The sequence below is a fragment of the Lissotriton vulgaris genome, chromosome 3_2 (assembly GCF_964263255.1).
Source record: "Lissotriton vulgaris chromosome 3_2, aLisVul1.2, whole genome shotgun sequence".
Classification (NCBI taxonomy): domain Eukaryota; kingdom Metazoa; phylum Chordata; class Amphibia; order Caudata; family Salamandridae; genus Lissotriton; species Lissotriton vulgaris.
The window spans coordinates 215,951,003-215,969,747 of record NC_141690.1 but is presented as its reverse complement, the minus strand read 5'-3'; the positions used below and the strand labels follow the sequence as shown (position 1 = coordinate 215,969,747).

General features: G+C 47.1%; 1 protein-coding gene across 4 annotated transcripts in view; it reads right to left on the bottom strand.

Annotated features, from left to right (window-relative positions):
• Positions 1 to 18,745, bottom strand: part of CTBP1 (C-terminal binding protein 1) — an 857,630-nt gene that overhangs the window by 543,085 nt on the left and 295,800 nt on the right. The window lies entirely within an intron of this gene.

The window sequence follows — 18,745 nt, the reverse complement described above, 5'->3', positions numbered from 1 at the left end:
GCTCCAAGAAGAACTGCCGAGCCCTCGAGAAAGTCTGGAGAAGGGAACCTACACCGGACAACAGGACCACCCTCAAGCGGGCCACTCGGAAGCACCACCAGCTGATCCGCGCCGCCAAGAAAACTGCATTCAAGGACTGGCTGGACAACAACGCACACAACAGCAAGGAACTCTTCAACATCGTGAAAGAGCTATCCAACCCCAGCGCAGGAAACAACAAAATCACCCCATCGCAAGACCTCTGCAACTCCCTCGCTTCATACTTCCACAACAAGATCGCGGACATACACAACAGCTTCAACAACCAACCAACACACACCATGACCGAACAACCACCCCCCACCACCACCCTCCACGCCTGGACCCCGATCAGCACCAAAGACACCATCCGCACGATGAACTCCATCCACTCCGGATCACCAACCGACCCCTGCCCTCACCACGTCTTCAACAAGGCCGACGCTGTCATCGCACCCCACCTGCGAGACATCATCAACACATCCTTCGACACCGCCACCTTCCCTGAGAGCTGGAAGCACGCCGAACTCAGCGCTCTACTCAAAAAACGAACAGCAGACCCCACCGAACTCAAGAACTACCGCCCCATCTCGCTCCTCCCGTTTCCAGCCAAAGTCATCGAGAAGACCGTCAACAAGCAGATGGCCGCCTTCCTCGAGACGAATGGATCCCTCGACCCCTCACAGTCCGGCTTCCGAGCCAATCACAGCACCGAGACCGCCCTCATCGCCGCCACCGATGACATCCGAGCCCTGATGGACAACGGAGAAACAGCGGCCCTCATCCTCCTAGACCTCTCCGCGGCATTCGACACTGTCTGCCACCGCACCCTAGTACAGCGCCTCAGCAACGTCGGAATCCAGGACAAGGCGCTGGAATGGATCATCTCCTTCCTCGACGGAAGAACTCAGAGAGTACGCCTACCACCGTACAAGTCAGAGGCCTCCGAAGTCATCTGCGGCGTCCCTCAAGGATCCTCTCTGAGCCCCACCCTCTTCAACGTCTACATGAGCCCCCTCGCGGCCATCGCACGCCAACACAACCTCAGCATAATCTCCTACGCCGACGACACCCAGCTGATCCTCTCCCTGAACAACGACCCCGCCACCGCCAGAGCCAACCTACACGAAGGGATGAAAGAGGTAGCCGAGTGGATGACGACCAGCCGCCTGAAACTGAACTCTGACAAGACGGAGGTCCTCATCCTGGGCTCTTCACCCTCCGCCTGGGACGACTCCTGGTGGCCTCCCGCCCTGGGCACCGGACCCAAACCGACAGACCATGCACGCAACCTGGGCTTCATCCTGGACTCCTCCCTCTCCATGACCAGGCAAGTCAACAACGTCTCCTCGGCGTGCTTCAACATCCTACGCATGCTACGGAAGATCTTCTGGTGGATCCCCACCGAGACCAGGAAGACCGTCACCCAGGCCCTCGTCACCAGCCGACTGGACTACGGCAACGCCCTCTACGCCGGTACCACCGCCAAGCTCCAGAAGAGACTCCAGCGGATCCAGAACGCCTCAGCCAGACTCATCCTCGACATCCCACGAACCAGCCACATCTCCGGACATCTGAGAGACCTTCACTGGCTCCCCGTCAACAAAAGAATCACCTTCCGCCTCCTCACCCACGCACACAAAGCCCTACACGACCATGGCCCGAGCTACCTCAACAGCCGGATCAACTTCTACGCTCCCAAACGCCACCTCCGATCAGCCAACCACGCCCTCGCCGCCGCCCCTCGCATCCGAAGAGCGACTACAGGAGGAAGGTCCTTCTCCTACCTGGCCGCCAAGACCTGGAACTCCCTCCCGGCCGACCTGCGCCTGACCCAAGACCACCTCTCCTTCAGGAAGAAGCTGAAGACCTGGCTGTTCGAGCAGTAGCGGCACCCCCCCCTCCCCCAGCGCCTTGAGACCCTACGGGTATGTAGCGCGCTCTATAAGTGTCACTGATTGATTGATTGATTGACGTCAATGTGTCACATGGCATGCAGGCATAATTCTCCTACCAGACTACGTGGGCACTTGCAAAAGGTGTAATTTCTCCCAAAGTGGATTCCTTTTTATTGAGAAAGGCATCACTGGAAAGGGGACACTCTCCTCTTCCAGAGGTTCCTACTTTCGGATTGAGGTGGGTCCATCAGTAGTAATCCCCACTAGACTCTATGGATTTCTGATTTTACTGATGTTTGGGGGTGTGCAGGTCACCGTGGAATGGGTCGACCACCTCTGGGAGATGTGTTAAAAAGACTAGTATTTACCCTCCACTAATGGGCGGATAAACCCCCTCCCCACCCTGGGAGAGCTTTACTGCTCTGTCCCGGGAATGGAAAAAAATGGTGTCCCTTGTTTTTTGTCACTCCTACCCTGGTGCTGTGGGCCGGCTTCCGGGCAGGAACCTTTACACATGGGGCACCACTGTATTGTACTTGTATTTATATAGGGCTTACCACCCCTGATGAGGCGTTGAAGCACTTTACAGCGAGTGGCTACTCCGGAACCCAAGGTTAGCAGTTGATCTAGTGGCTAAATATTGGTCACTGCGATTAGCCGTGCTTTCAAGAAAAAGTTAATTGAATGCAATGAACCCCATGTACTTTGTGATAGATTACATTAATACCAGTTGAACAAGTTACTTACCTTCGGTAACAATATATATGTAAGAGACATTAGTTATGGATTCCTAACCTTAGAATTACCCCCAGGCGTCAGACTGGATCCAGAGAATTGTTTCTTCAGCAGTATCCCTGCACAGCAGTAGGAGGCATCGGTCGACTCCGTGTTCTTCGTTGATGTCGTGATCGCCGGAATGACGTTGCGGTATCAACTTAGACGCCGCCCCTGCGCGCCGATATCAGTTCTTTACACGACATTCCACAACAAAAGCACAGAGTCATGCAAGACACTGGCCACTGGTGCACAATTACTAGGGCCCTGAAAGGGAGTCCCTTACCCCAGAAGTCAGTTCGCAGAACAGGGAGGATGGGTAGGGTGGTGAGGAATCCATAACTAATATATGTCTCTTACAGATATATCGTTAATAAAGGTAAGTAACTTGTTCATCTGAAAGAGACTATTAGTTATGGATTCCTCACTTTAGAATAGATACACCAGCAATACCAACCCCGTAAGTGGGTCTGTGAACTAAGTACACCCCAGAAAGTCCTGGAGAACTGAACGGCTAAAGAAGCGGTCTCTCTGGAATTGGCTGTCCAGACATTAATGTTTGGTGAACATGTGCAATGGAGCCCATGTGGCTGCCTAGCAGATGTCATGAAGGGGGACCCCACGTCCCAAGCAGGAGTGGCTGCCATTGCCCTGGTGGAGTAGGCGCGTAGCCCCAATGGAGGTTCCTTCTTTGCCAAGGAATGACAGATATTGATGCAAAGAACGATCCATCGAGAGATGGTCCACTTTTGCACGGCCCAACCTTTCTTGGCGCCCACATAGCAAACAAAGAGCTGGTCATCCACACTGAATTGCTTTGTGTGATCTAGATAGAATGAAAGCACACATTTTGGATCCAGGCGGTGGAGCCTCTCCTTCTCTTTTGGAGGATGCGGGCTGGAAGAAGGTGGGCAAAGTGATGGTCTGTCCTATGTGGAAAGAGGTAACCACTTTGGGAAGGAAAAAAGGTCTAGTGCGGAGGACAACTATGTCCGGATAAACAGCCAAGAAAGGAGGTTTGGAAAAAAGAGCCTGAAGCTCACTCACCCTTCGAGCAGAGGTGATGGCAAAAAAAAATAGGCAGTTTTGAGTGTCAAAAGTCTGAGAGGACAGTTATGTAGTGGCTTGAAAGGAGCACACATAAGGTAGGTCAAAACCAGGTTCAAGTCCCACTGGGGCCAATTTACAATAGGGGACTTGAAAAGAGAAGGCTGATCAGGAAGCCGAAGAAATGCCGAGATGGCCAAAAGATAGCCTTTTAGAGTGCCCAGAGCAGAGCCCTGCTGGGCCAAAGCAAGAATAAAGAGGAGAACCTCTGAAAGAGGGGCAGAAAGGGGATCCACAGCTTTTGCTGCGCACCATGCTACAAATTTGTTCCATCTACAGGCGTATACAGTTTCGGTGGAGGGACGCCTGGCTGCCAAGATAACGTTACAGAGTTCGGGAGGAAAGTCAAAAGCGGTCCACTGTCGCCACACAATCTCCACCAAGGAGGTGGATGCTGGATAGGTTTGGGTGAAGGACTGTCCCCTGCTGCGGACACAGAAGTCCTCCCGAAGGTACACTCTGATCAGAGGATCGATGGCCATGTACAAGAGCTCGGGATACCAGACTCTTCTTGCCCAGTCCGGGGCAACAAGAATGACTTGGGCCCTGTCGCGCTTGATGATCTTCAGCACTCTGTGAAGAAGTGGTATATAGGCAGAAAGGCTTATAGAAGACCGCAACTCCAGTCCTGGCAAAAAGCGTTGCCTAGCGAGTGCTGCCTTGGAAATTCCAATGCGCAGAACTGCTGCTATTGCGCGTTCTCTTCGGTGGCGAATAGATCTAAACAAGGCTCTCCCCATTACAGAAAGAGACCTTGCACCACCTCAGAGTGAAGAAGCCATTCGTGATTCATCATGCACCGGCGGCTGAGTTTGTCTGCCCTGACGTTCAGAGAACCTGACAGGTGTTAAACCACCAGGGACATGCCCTGATGCCCCAGCCACTTCCAGAGACATGGTGTCTCCTGACATAGGGTCCACAAACCCATCCCACACCGGTTTGTTGCAGTACCACAAGGCAGTGGTGTTGTCCGTGAACACCTGCACTACTCCTTTGACAGGAGGAAGGAATGCCTTCAGTGCAAGACGGATCGCCCAAAGCAACAGAAGGTTGATGTGGTGCCCGGACTCCACCGGAGACCAGAGGCCTCTTTTCTCCGCCTCCCCCATGTGGCTGCCCTACCCCAGAAGTGATGCATCTGTTAACACTGTGAACTCTGGTTGGGAAAGGGAGAGGGACCTGCCATTGACCCAATCCTTGTTCGTTAGCCACCACTGCAATTGGGGTGCAGTGCCCTCCGAGATCTGGACGTAATCGGAAAGATTCCCCTGATGCTCTGCCCACTGGAACTTCAGGTCCCACTGCAGAGCCTGCATATGCCACCTGGCATAGTCCACCAGCAGGATGCAGGCATGAGGACCAGGGTCAGTCTGGCCCAAACCCGGGATAGAGGCTGAAAGATAGTAATCATGCCCGAATATCCCGGACTCGGGAGGATATGCCAGAATCTGCGCTGTGTCCAGAACCGTTCTGATGAAAAGGAGCTTATGAGAGGAATCAGGTGTGACTTCGGCACATTGCTTGTGAACCCCAGCGAATGCAAGCGGTCGGCCATAGTCTGGAGGTGAGAGAGGACAGCCTGGGGCGATCCGCCTTTAACAGCCAGTCGTCGAGACTGGGGAAGTCTGGAAGCCCTGATCTGCACATATGAGCTGCGACCACCACCATCACATTCGTGAACACCCGTGGGGGCTGGTATGACCAATGGGGAGCACGGTAAACTGAAAGTGATCATGGCCTACCGTGAACCGTAGGTAACTCTGGTGGGCCGGCAGGGGATGTGAAAATAAGCATCCTGCAAGTCCAACGCTACCATCCAGTCTTCAAGGTCGAGGGCAGACAGGACCTGAGCCAATGTCAACATTTTTAACATCTCTGTACTTCAGGGGCAGGAACTCGCTCAACGGCTCCCTTGGCCAAGAGAGCCGTAACTTCCTGGTGGAGAAGGGCCAAGTGATCCTCTGACATCCAATGGAATTTAGGTGGCATGGATGGAGGGGTAGTCTCTTGGGAAGGCAGTAGCCCCTTCGGACTATCTGCAAAATCCACCTGTCTGACATGATGTTGAGCCAGTTGGGGAGATGATGGTGAATCCTGCCGCCCATTGTCACATGGTGACCTTGAAAGGTCGGACTAGGAGTCTGCTGCAGAGGGTGACCTGGAGGCCTGCCCGCTGGCCCCCAGACCCACGACGGTGTGTCCCACATCCCTGGACGCGCAGAGCCTGGACTGCTGGCGCAAAAGTAGACTGTGTCGGCGAGAGATAGAAGCAAGGCCCAAGGACCTGGCCGTAGCCCTGGAGTCCTTGAAGCGCTCATGTGCCTTGTCTGCTTTGTCACCAAATAAGTGACGGCCATCAAAGGTAATGTCCAAAAGTGTAGCTTGGACAACACCCGAAAAGCCAGTGGACCTCAGCCAGGTGTAGCGTATCAGGGCTACTGACGTTAAAATAGTCCTGCCCAGTGAGTTGGCGGTGTCCAGTCGACATCGACGAGGTCCCACACAGAATGGGAGTAATGGCCCAAGAGACATGCGGTGTTGACCGACCGCAGTCCTAAGCTGGAGGAAGAAAACACTTTCTTCCTAAGATGGTCCAGCTTCTTGGATTCCCTTTCAGGTGGAGCAGTAGGGAATGTGCCCTTGTAAGTTGAGGCTTGGACCACCAAGCTCTCAGGATGGGGTGTTGGGAGAGGAAAATGGGGTCACCCGGGGTCAGGGCGGTGGCGTCGGGCAATCATCCTATCCACAGGAGCTCCTGAGTTGTGCTGGGACCAAGTGTCCCAAAGGAAGTCCATGAGGGCCACATTGAACAGCAGTATGGGCTCCGAAGAGGCTGCTACCGGTTGAAGCACCTCGGTAAGGATGTTAGTTTTGACCATCACCGTAGTAAGCTCAAGGTTTAAGGCCTCAGCCGCCCTAAACAACACCACTGTGTATGATGCACCCTCCTCAGTAGCCACGGTAGAGGGAGATAGCATGCCAAGGTCTAGAGAGGTGTCCAGACCACTGGCCTCGCCCAACTTCTCTCTCTAGTCCGGTTGTTCTAACTGGTCTGCCAGAGGGTCCGAAGACCCCTCCCAGTCCTGCTCATCCTCCTCTGGTAGCCACTCAGGGTGATAGGGAACACCAGAGGAGAAATGGGGTACAAAAGAACCAGTCGGTGCCGGTACCGACGTCGGTCCGGCTGGGGTTGATGCTGGATGGGGACGGAGTGGGCGGAGGTATCGCCAATGGATTCGGCGACGGGGGAGGCGTTGTAAGGTCGACCGGTGTCGATACAGATCCAGGCCTGGATCCCTGCGGCGCCAGACACAAAGCCACCGTCATCGAAGGTCTAAAACCCCCAGCTGAGTCTGCAGGGCCTGAAGGCACGCCGGCGGAGTCACGCTGCCCGAAGATGGACTAGAGAGCTTCATAAAAGCTACGAAGTTGGGCAGAGGTCGCTCTGGCTCCCCGAAAGAGAAGGAGGCTGGGAGCCGGCCCGACCGTCTCCGTGGGCGGAGCCAGGCGACTACCTTCGACATCCCATGTCGGCTGACGGACAGGGAGAACACGAAGAGCAATGATGCTTCTTCATCTTCTTTTTGTGCTTCGACTTACCCAAAGATGAAGACTTCGATGAGGAGTGGTGGTGATGGCTCAGCGACAGGTCCTGCAACCTCCCTCTCGACCGGGACCTCGAGCGGTGCAGAGCAGACTGCCGGGCCTCCAGAAGCTTTTGGGACCGCTCCCGCAAAGACTTCGGGCCAGGGCCCGGCAGTCAGAGCACGACTTTGGGTCGTGTTCGCGCACTAGACACCAGAGGCACATGAGATGGGGATCTGTCACCGACATTAGCTTGTGGCAGGAGCCACAAGGCTTGAAGCCGGTCTGTTGAGATGACAATCTTATGCACCAGGAGTCGGATGACTCGAAAAAATGTCAACAAAAAGTCACGAAAAGATAGTCAAAAAGTGACTCGAGGTACCGATCTCTCCGGATTGGCGGTGGCTGGTGCGGAAAAAGAAAAAAACTGACTTCAGCACGCAGAGGGTGCATCTAAGTAGATACCACAACGTCATTCCGGTGATTACAACGCCAACAACAAACGCAGAGTTGACCAATGCCACCTACCGAAGCGCAGGGGTACTGCTGAAGAAAAAAACCTCCAGCTCTAGTCCGACACCTGGGGGGAATTCTAAGGTGAGAAATTCATAACTAATAGTCTCTTTCAGATAAGTGTGATTATTAGTGGGGGACTATGTGGTTTCTGGTGAATGGCTGGTGAGATAGAAAGGCTGGCGGGGACTAAAATAAGAGATTTTGGCAAACCGGCATGAGACTGCGGTCAGAAATAGAAGGCATATGGGGGATGGAAGGTAAGAAGAGGGTCACTGAAGACAGAAAGGAGAGTAATCAGGCCGAAAGAAATCAAGTCAAATTTAGTTTTTCATGCAGGATTTTAGGAGTATAGTGGAAGGCAGCTTTCTAAGATAACAATCAATCTATAGATGTAAGCTGTAGAAAGCAATCGGAGGATGTAAGCTGTAAAATAATTTTTACAAAAATAACCATCATTCATAGTGCTCCATATCTGGGGCAGTGTAGTATATCATTGCAAGCTGCCTTTAACATGGAATTTCAATACAAGTGTTCCCTCATGCTTAAGATTCCATGTTGCCTAGCATTGCTGTAGAGAACTGTGAGAGAACTGAAGGAGTTCAGTTGAGACCTGGAGTGCGGTGGAAAAGGTGTAGGCATCTTGGTACCTATGGAATAAAGCTACTTTTGAATACAACCAAGTCCTCATATTCCAGTCTTATATGTGTGGATCCTACAGGCAGCTTCAAACATGCGAGTTCGAGTGTACACATCACTTAAACATGAAGAGTCTAGCTTGTTGTACGCCAACTCTAGTATAACCTGTTTAAACATTTTGGAGTGGGCCAACCTTGGTACAGGGTCAGTACGCTTAACAAGAGTGTCACAGAAAAAAAGAAAAGGTCTCATTAATTAATCTTCCTTTAGTATTCTGTATTAAAGTTTTTTTTACTCACCAAGTAAGATGAGTTGACATTAGATAAAAGTGTCTTGTGACTGAGGCGACATTAGACTTGTTTTGTTACCTGGCCCATTCTAGGTTGTTTTTCCGGCACAGGAGAGTAACTAATGACATGAAGGAACTTACATATGCACAACATACACTTGGGATGTTAGCTGTGTCTGCAATACAAATTCAATTAAGCCCTTTTGCTGAGAGGACTTCCTGTAAAATCTTCCTGTAGCACTGTCAATTAGTAGATTAGTAAGGGGATAGTCTCTTTGCAATATTCCTCCTCTTCCTTGGATTTCCACTAGGGGATCGCAGCAGAGAGCGTGAAAATGATTAGGAATCCCATTAGGACAACAGGGATGCTTGTTTTTGGGTATTGCATCTCCATCGGACATGGGTCAACCTCCCCAGAGGAATAGAATAATTCAGAATACTCTCCTTCTCTGTGGGGTCGATCATGCTCCCCAGCAGGACATATTGAGCCCACCAGGGATACAACATGGGTCAATGGGTAAGCCCTCTTCAGCCATTGGCTAACTTACCTGTGAACCATGGCATTTTATTTGTAAAGGTGCTTTTAGCGAGCTGTCTTCATGTATTGGTCTTGTTTGTCTTCACTGGCAACATTTGCTTTCAGTCCACTGTAGCATTCTAACTGGGTCAAAAGGTCAGCAAATTTCAGCTATTAGCCAACTTCCTCGAGACCATTGTGCTTTTTCGCAAGGAGCACATACTCACACGAAGTAGCTTCTTTCAGTGCTAGAGACTACTTTGGTAATATGTGCTTTTTGAGTACCCAAAAAATATATGCTTCTCTTATAGGTTTATCATGAAGCTGGCAGTTCAGCTCTATAGAGAGATACATTTTTTTCCCTTGATTCTGACACAACCTTTTTGCTGTTCCCATTACCTTTGTGCTACACTCTGACCTGCACAGCATTTCATTGCCTTTCCAGCCCATATCACATACACACACATTCTCAGTGCATTAACATTTCCACAATCGCCTCTAATTTCTATCTATACATAGTGTAGGAAGAAGAAACGCTTTAGTTGAACAGAGGTGATGACTCATTGGATGACTGCTACCCAGGTCATACCTCAAATTATGGAGAGAATGCATCTGAGGGAGAGGGAAATGGATCAGAATCTGGAAGTGATTTTTCAGGTGATGGAGTTACGTCTCAGCTGTCTTCCGGTGATTCTGAAGAACCACGCCATGGCATTTGTGATGTCACTTTATAAACACATTCTGTGCAGCTTAGAGACTATGCCAGTGTATAACAATTCAGAGCATGCAGATATCACACAGAGCTCAATGAGAGTGCTCATTTAGCAGACGTCTAATTGATTTGAGCCAAAAAATCCCCCTTTTACTTTAGATGCTAGATATAAAGCCACTCCTGCAATTTTTCTGCCTATTGACTATTTTTATCTTCATAAAGAGTATTTGTTCCTGGACGAAATTGTGCACCAAACAAATTTGCATGCTTAGAGGCGGTCTTGTACAGGGCCGGACTGGCCATAGCGGGCACAGGGCGTTTCCCCGGTGGGCCGCTAGGGTGGGGGCCGATTTTGGACCCCTGGGGGCCGTTTTTTTGTTACCGGGGGTCGGCAATATCGGCCCCCAGTAACAAAATCGGCCGAAACCGGCCCTCGCACACTGCTTTGCTGCACTCCCCCTCACCCGAGGGGGGGCTGGCTGAGCAGTGTGCCAGGGCCGGTTTCTGTTCCCAGTCCGGCCCTGGTCTTGTACATCATTATAGGGCATTCTGGTGGACTTTCACTTCACTTGGGAAACCGAAAAAAATTCTAACCCTTACAACATACATGGTAATAGTGCACAAACTAAGTCGATTAAGAGCAGCATAGCCTGCATTTTCATGATAATTCTGCAGTATTGCCCCAGGACCATCCAGACCATGATCAGTTGTTTAAGATTTGGACTATTGTGGAATATTTGTTTGCCAGGTTTTCCAGAAATCTCTGCTCCTAGGAAGAATATAGCGATTGGGGAGTTATTGAATCTGTTAAAAAAAAAAAAGACTGCTACTGTTTAGGCAATACATACCAAGCAAAAGATATTGTTATAGCATCAAGTTGTACCTGTTATGAAAGATCTCCACTGTTTACGTATATAGGCTGAAAGTATATACCGCAAAAGACTCCACTAAATTTCTTACACTTTCGCTATTAGTATTTTACGGGAGCCTGTGCAATCACTCCGTCATAAAGTTTATGACTTTTACATAGCCAACTTTTATACTGGAGTGCAGTTGGCTATACAAAAAGGTGGCTTGAGGCACAATTCAAAGTCACTGCAAACGATTTCTTCAAGAGCTTGTTTTGCAGAAGATCTAAAAAGGGCCAGCGCAGCATGTTTTATAAACTGCTCGGTGTGAAATTCTTTGATAGGCTACAGGTATCTGTGCACACTACAATACACAATGAAAACACTTCTCCAGTCACGGTTCAGGCCAGTTGGCAGAAGTACATAAACCCAACTACATACCTGATTACAACAAGCATATGGGTAGAATGGATAAAAATGTCCAGGTACTGGAACCATATAATATGAGTCGTAAAACTCTATTTTCTACTGTCAGACTAACGCGGGAAGATTGATGTTGTTTCTTAACTTTCAGATTGTTGTTTGTTTTGGGATTTAATTTATTAGGCGCAAAGAATCATCTTTGAGAGGATATCTTGACGCCGTAGCCGCAAAATACAATTCATAGAGCGATACCAGGTTTTCAGAGATTTTCTAAAAAGTATTAGATCTGAACATGAGTGGTTGAGCAAAGGCAGACGGTTCCAGTGATATGGAGCCAAAAAAAGAGAAAGAGCGACCCCCAAATCTGGTGTTATGAATAGGTTTGGGGCACAACAAATGCAGTTCACTGGATCTCAGCTTGTGAATTGGAATATAAGGCTGTGGTTAGCTTTCTAGATAGCAGGGTCCTTTTTGGTGCAATGTTTTAAAAATCAAACATAAAAGTTTGAAAAGAGCCGCTTTTATTCGCGCAATACAGGGTCAGAGGGAGATCGTGGGGCTGATTAAGAACAAGGCCCACTGCTGTGTTCTGCACCACCTGAAGTCAGGAAAAGAGACCTTCATTCATCCCAACCATTAGGGAGTTCCCATAATCAATACGGTTTACTACCCCAATACCGGTGGCCACCAATCTGAGGACCAGGATGAATGAGTTTTCCCAAATAAGAGAAACTCTGTCTCATTTGAATTAAAGGTGAAGAAAGTTAGCAGTCATCTATGCAGCGATCTTTAGCATATAGTCTTTAAACTTAACCTAGGATAAGCGTGAGGGATAGAATCCATAGTAATGACCAGAAAGTCTTACTGCTGCAGAGGCAGTAGACTCCACTTCATCTGTTGAGGAAGACGTTGCAAGGCTGCATGATCATCACTTTGCCTTTCCTGGAACACAGTAAAAAAGAACTTCTTAATGTTGATGCAGAGTTTATACCCAGCCAGGAAAAAAGGCAGGAGTTGTTATTACTATTCCAGCGCCAATCTCAGACATGGGTATGCTTTTCACTTCATACCACACAAAGGTGAAGTTCCGAGAAATTGACAAAAGTGGAGCAGTCAGATTATTATTGTCAAGTGCCTTCAAATGTTTGTGCATGGATACATACCATTCATGAGCCATTATTTCACTAGCTATGCAGCCTTTCAAATTGTACATCCAATTTGGAAACTTTTAATAGTCTCAACAAAAGAAGTAACATAATCCAAGTATGTTTTTCTTCCTAAATTAGAATTAAGCAGCTTTGTCTTTATTGAATTCAGTATAGATTGACTATACTTGTGGCCTGCTAGTCACTTTCATCCTCTGTCAAAACGAGATTGATGTTCTGTCTGCCCTATTACAAGTGCATAACAGTCAATTTACTGTACATAACAGTGGATAAGCCATACTCGACAGAGCATCTTGTTCACCAAACCCTAAGACCCTTTGCCTTTTGGGAAGTGCTCTTTAGGGACATTTAGTGAGTCTGTCCCAGCATATTAAATCCATTGATCAAACGTAATTATGCTCATTAACCCAAGGCATTCTCGGACGAATGTACGTCGTTACAACGCATGCTTTTACAACGCATGCCTTTACGACGCAACTTTTACAACGCAAGTCGTTACAACGACTTGCGTTGGGGGGCGCTGGATAGTGAATAGTTTAATTTACTATTCCAACTCCAGTCCCCGTGGATAGTAGGGAAGGTGTTGGATAGTAAATTAAAACTATTCCCTATCCTAGAGCGCCCCCCTGCGCAAGTCGCTGTAATGACTTGCGTTGTAATGGTTGCGTCGTAAAGGTACTGCGTTGTAAAAGTTGCATTGTAAACGCTGTTCCCCTCCTCGGACACCTCCCAACTTACTACCACACAATAGAAGTAGCTGGATTTATGAAGTGAGTGTGCTAGAAGTGCATGAAAGATAAGTCTTCCTGATCCTAAGTAGGCTGCCATAGGGAGGCATTAGTTAAGGCTGACCTCACATGCTGACAGCAACAGTCAGGACTAGACGGTGTCTAGTTTTCAGAAATGTTTGAGTTTAATAGGCTACCCTGGAAAGAAGCAGAACTCAGGCCCAAATACCACAGCTACCCACTTTGCCAAAAAAGGTCAATGTCCATGTTGAAAATACAATGTCTTTGCGTTATTGTGTTCAAGGCTCGGCACAGCCACACAAGTAGAGGAACCGTGTTTATCAAGAGAGGTGTGGAAGCACAGAGTAGCTGAACGTTCTTTGCTATCATTAACTGAACTGCTCTCCATATTTGGATGGTAAACGTAAGCCAGTGTGCAAAGAAGAACATATTTTGCAAAATGATCTCTAAATCGAATAAAAGTGTGGGTAGCCCTAAAGTCAGAGTTGGGCAAATAAATACTATTCCTAAACTTAGTATCTAGAGCACATTTAAAAAATCCCTAGATTTCATTCATACACATTTTTGTTCATTACAATAGCTACATGGTCGGTACACTACGATGTATATTTATAAGCTACAGCTCAGTTGTCGCCTTCGGTTGACACCCATTTTTGGACAATCACAAAACACTATAAATTCCTGAACCAGAGAGATCTGACCAACATAACAATACATTATGTTCGTTTTGAATAAGTCATCGGAGCAACAAAAAAAAAGAAAATGTTATCATAATTTCCTAATTTCTCCTACATATTTTTAACGAATAGCTTCTTTGGCCAACGATGGGCGATCTATGTAAATGTCAACATTCTGAATTCTGTCTAGTTTTTAAAAAAAAGAGTATAGCTTCCCAGCTTCACACATGAGTTTTACACCTGTGAACTGCAAGTACATCGAAACCACAAAAAAATTGGAAAAATCGACAATCACTTAAAAAAATGCAAACACTGTTTTTTTTTTAACAGCTCATCTTGTTCATGAAAGCTGGGAAGATGGTCATTTTTAGCACATAAACCCTGTTGTTGATGCCACTTTTAGGAAACAACACACTTTTTCCAATACTTCAAAAGAAAAAGAAAAGGAAGACAGTTTTTATATTTTGGCTATTTTGATAGTTCCCATCAGGGAAACCAAAAAAAACTCAGGAACCTTTAGAATCCCCAACATGTGGGGAAAAAGAAGCAAATTTGGCATGGATACATTTTGTGGGAAAAAAGTTATGAAGGGTTAGGTATGAAATATCCCAAATATAAAATATGCACAGCTTTCAAGCGCTGGAAACAATCTTTAGGGAACTGATATGCTACTTCCAATAACATCAGAAACATCTGTAATGCATTTTAATGGTTACAACAAAGAATATGCCCAGGCAAAATCCTTAACTGATAAGTCAAGTTCTCCATCGTTACCTAACCAGTTGAGTTTAAACAAAAAGAAGTAGCAGACAACTCGGTTTGGCCAGGCTGTCATGACTGCTGGGCTCTCTGTTACTTTCATTAAAAAAAACTCAAGTATGAGCTGTTATACTAGCAAACACTGATTGATTCAATTTGAGAAGAAAATAGCATTTCCCATTGGTTAACTCTTGCTATTATGGCACTCAGAGATCAATCAATCGTATCCTCTAATACAGTATGCAAAACAAGGAGAAAGAAAACAATAACTTCATTAAAATGGTTAAAACTACTCGTATTAACAGTTCTTTTAAACTCCAAAGAAAGAAGTAAAAGCTCTCTAGGGCTGAATTATTTTTTTTCCTATTATTGCCAACTAAAGTATTTATTCAGTTAACTATTACGTCACCTTTCCTCGTGTGAAACCTGAAGCCTTCAGCTAAAGACAGCACACATAACACTTCTCACATGACAATGCCAAGGATACTGATGACGTCACATGACATCACCACTGCCATAATCAGTATTTCAAACGTGTAATGACAAAACACAGCTTGCTGAATACCCTGTTTATAGCATTGTCCACCAGGCAATTCAGTGTATTTAGCGTCCTACAAGCAGGGGTATCGGCAAGACCTTAATTCAGGGTACAACACTGTGCCCACTACATACAGAAGCATTTGGCATGCCAGGCATTGGGTATTCAAAACAGAGTCTTCGGCAGAATGGTGTATGCAGGGCGTGTCTTTTGATCATGCCCTGTATTTTTTACGTGTAGCACAATAGGTTTGCAGGGCATGGCCGACGACAACGGTCTGTAGTGTTCACCTTGGGACATGCTACATGTATTAGTGAGGGTAAGTTACACTTGTGTGCATGAGGAAAATGTTATGGTCAGACGTATGCTTGGTGCACACTGCATAAGTTGGCAGACACAACATGGACTGTGTTGTCTATGTCCTTAGCAAAGTCATCATTTATATCACATATGAAGTCACATGCAGTGTATTTGGGTGGACTTATGCATATATAGATAACATGTCTCGCAAATTTAAGACTTTTTAGGTTGTATATAGCAATCCTAATATTCCTTCACAGAAGCTATCTCCGGAAACATGTAAAGGTTTTTGTATTATTATGATCTCACTATTTGTTCAAGTGCAGTATTCAATTACAAGCAGTTTCTTGGAGCAGTAGTTAAAAAGTGACTTCAGGGCATTAAAGCATTATAAGCAAGGTGGCTAGGTTTTGCACCCAGGTTTTTCGTTTTTGTCATAAGGTCAGATTATTAGGTATGGCTCAAATGTCCAATGGAATAAAGTTCTATACCCTGCTCTCTGAAGCCTAATTTGGGTACTAAGACATACGGATCTTGAATACAAACTGCAGAGCTGATCCTACACTGCACATGAGAAAGTTTTTTAAAGTATTCTGCCAAACCCATTGGCCCCGTCCACAAATTAGAATTGCATCATGCAAGCAGACTTGGCGAAACTTTTCTTTTATACTGGTAGCCAGAGGGGCTGGCAAAGATTATCTGAGAGCAAACCTTTTTCAGGCCTAGGATGAGTTTTAACAACTGAAATCTGAATGTATTGGGGGCTTAGAATGCTTTTCGTAGGACGTCTAAGGTATACAGAGTTTCACTAAGTCAAAGACTGCACAAAAGTATTGATACTAAGGACTCTATAAGAATAGGGTTTGGGGCAAGATGGCCGCCGAGACGCCGTAGGGGTCAGTCGCACCCTGAACCGCTCCTGACAGCAGAACTGATGGAATTCGAAGTGCACACTTCGCTTATAACTTTTGTGCAGTTTTGTGCAGTTTTGGAAAATGATTCATTGCTACATTAAGGCTTTTTTGAGGTGCTGATGAATTGAGCTGTACCAGCAGGCACTAAGGAGGATTGGTGCACAGCAGCAGTAACAGCGCTTTTGAATTGAAATGCTTGGAGCGATATTGACTTGGTCTGCATTGTTAAAGGATTCTCCGCAAACCGAGGAAAGAAGAACTTTGCTGGAAAGTATAGCTGCTCTAATAGCAAAGTCCTATCGGGCAGGGCGCTTATACTGTTTGAAAATAATGGCTCCTAAACTCCACCGATCAAGTAGGAAACCTAATGACATCGCCTCCGGGAATGAGGAAGAGGATATATCTCTCGACGGCCCCGCTCTTACCTCCAACCTCAGAGCCAAAGCAAGAACAAAGGCGCAGCTGAGACGGGAGGCGGCAAAAGAGGCGAAAGCAAGGAAGCTGCGGGAAAAGGAGACGGGGGAAAAAACAAAGAAACACGCAGCACTGCCTAGATCAGCTAAAAGGAACACTGAGACACAGCTTGCCTTTAGCGAAATGGCGGGAAGAGAGGCAGCGTTGCGGCAGACCACGATCGTGGAGTCTTTTTTACCTGTGGCAGCAGCGGCAGCAAGTGTCCAGCCGACAGCGCAGATGGCACTTCCAGTTCCAACGTCAGTAGCACTGTGTAGGGCAAAGCAGAATCCCCTGCGCATGGAGAGTATTGAAGCCAACGGAGCTGTGGGGAGCGCAGGTAGCATGGTGGAGCTCCAAGGTAAGAATGACGTTACAGAGCCCGTGGGAGAGACCGCCTCTTCTACAGTCCCTGTGAGGGGCGGAGCTGAGAGCTTAAAGGGCCAGGAGCCGGCTGAAGCCTTAACTGGGCATAATGAGAAAGACAAAAATAAAGATGGAAATAAAACGGTAGAGGTGTCAGTAGAAGCATCTCTAGAGCCACTTAGGAGTCCTGGTATTGTGACTAATCTGAATAATGCCCACATTGGGAATAATGATAATGAGGATGAGAGAGCCAGTAAGAGTGCAGATGAGCAGACAGCTACAAAGGTGATGAACAAGGAGATAGCAACTACCTCATCGCAGCAGTTGATAATCAGCTCTACTCTTGAGAATAGAAAGGACATGAATCTAACGATTGTACAAAATATTCCTGAATCTATGTTGGCATCACCAGGCGAGGAGATTTTTTTTACTGGAAATGACGAGGTGGATGATGAGGAGGATGACGGAAGTGAATTCACCAGCTCTGCTCGAGAATCTCCATCGGATACAGACTCAGAACTGGGCAGCTCAGCGGACTCTGTAGCAGGTTCAGGTACAGAGACCAATATATCGAAATCAGATAGTGTCTCTGTTACCTCTGATAGCGATACAGAACCCATAGAGCAAGAGACAGCCCTGAAGGTTATAAAAACAAAATCAAAAAATGTTATAAAGGAGATGAGGGAAACTGTGACGGACAACAATCCTATGTATAAGGTTAAGTCTAAAAATAACAATCTCAGGCGAAAGACTCAAGCCAGAGCTCCTCGGAAAAAACATGTGAAAACAGTTGCTAAAAAACTTGTCTGGGACAATACAGTCGAAAGTGGAATACTTCAGTCTGGAGAGCCTGTCGGAGCAGAAGCAGAATTGTATGAGGCCAGCCCACGGGGGGCTGAGGAAGGTTCTGAAGGTGGTGCTGCGAACTTTGAAATACTACTTTCTACCCTAAAACAAATCCAGAGTGAGGCTCGTGCGGAGAGTCAGAGAGCCAGTAGGAGGGCTAGACATGCGAATAAAAAAATACAATCTTCTCTCCACAAGGTGAACAGAATGTATGAAGAAATGGTCGAGAGAGTATCTGAGATAGAGGTCAGAACAGGAAGACTGGAAGATGATTTTGTCAAAATGCAAGATGCTAACAAGGATCATGATAAGACAACAGCGGATATGCTCTGGAAACTGGAGGAATTTGAAAATAGACAAAGGCGGAACAATGTTAGATTAATTGGAATACAAGAGGGAAAAGAGGATGGGGACGTGCGTGGTTTTGTCATCGATTTGTTGAAAGGTGCATTCCCAGAGCTGACCTCGTGGGACTGGGAGCATGAGGTTCAAAGAGCGCACCGTTTTCCGATGTTTCGAAAAGAATCACAGGGCAAGCCCCGTTCAATATTGTTATATATTGGGAATTTCCTCTTACGTGAAGAGATAATCAATAAGGCAAAACCACAGTCTAAACGTTCCTATAAGGAAATTGAATTTTTTGCCTGCCCTGAT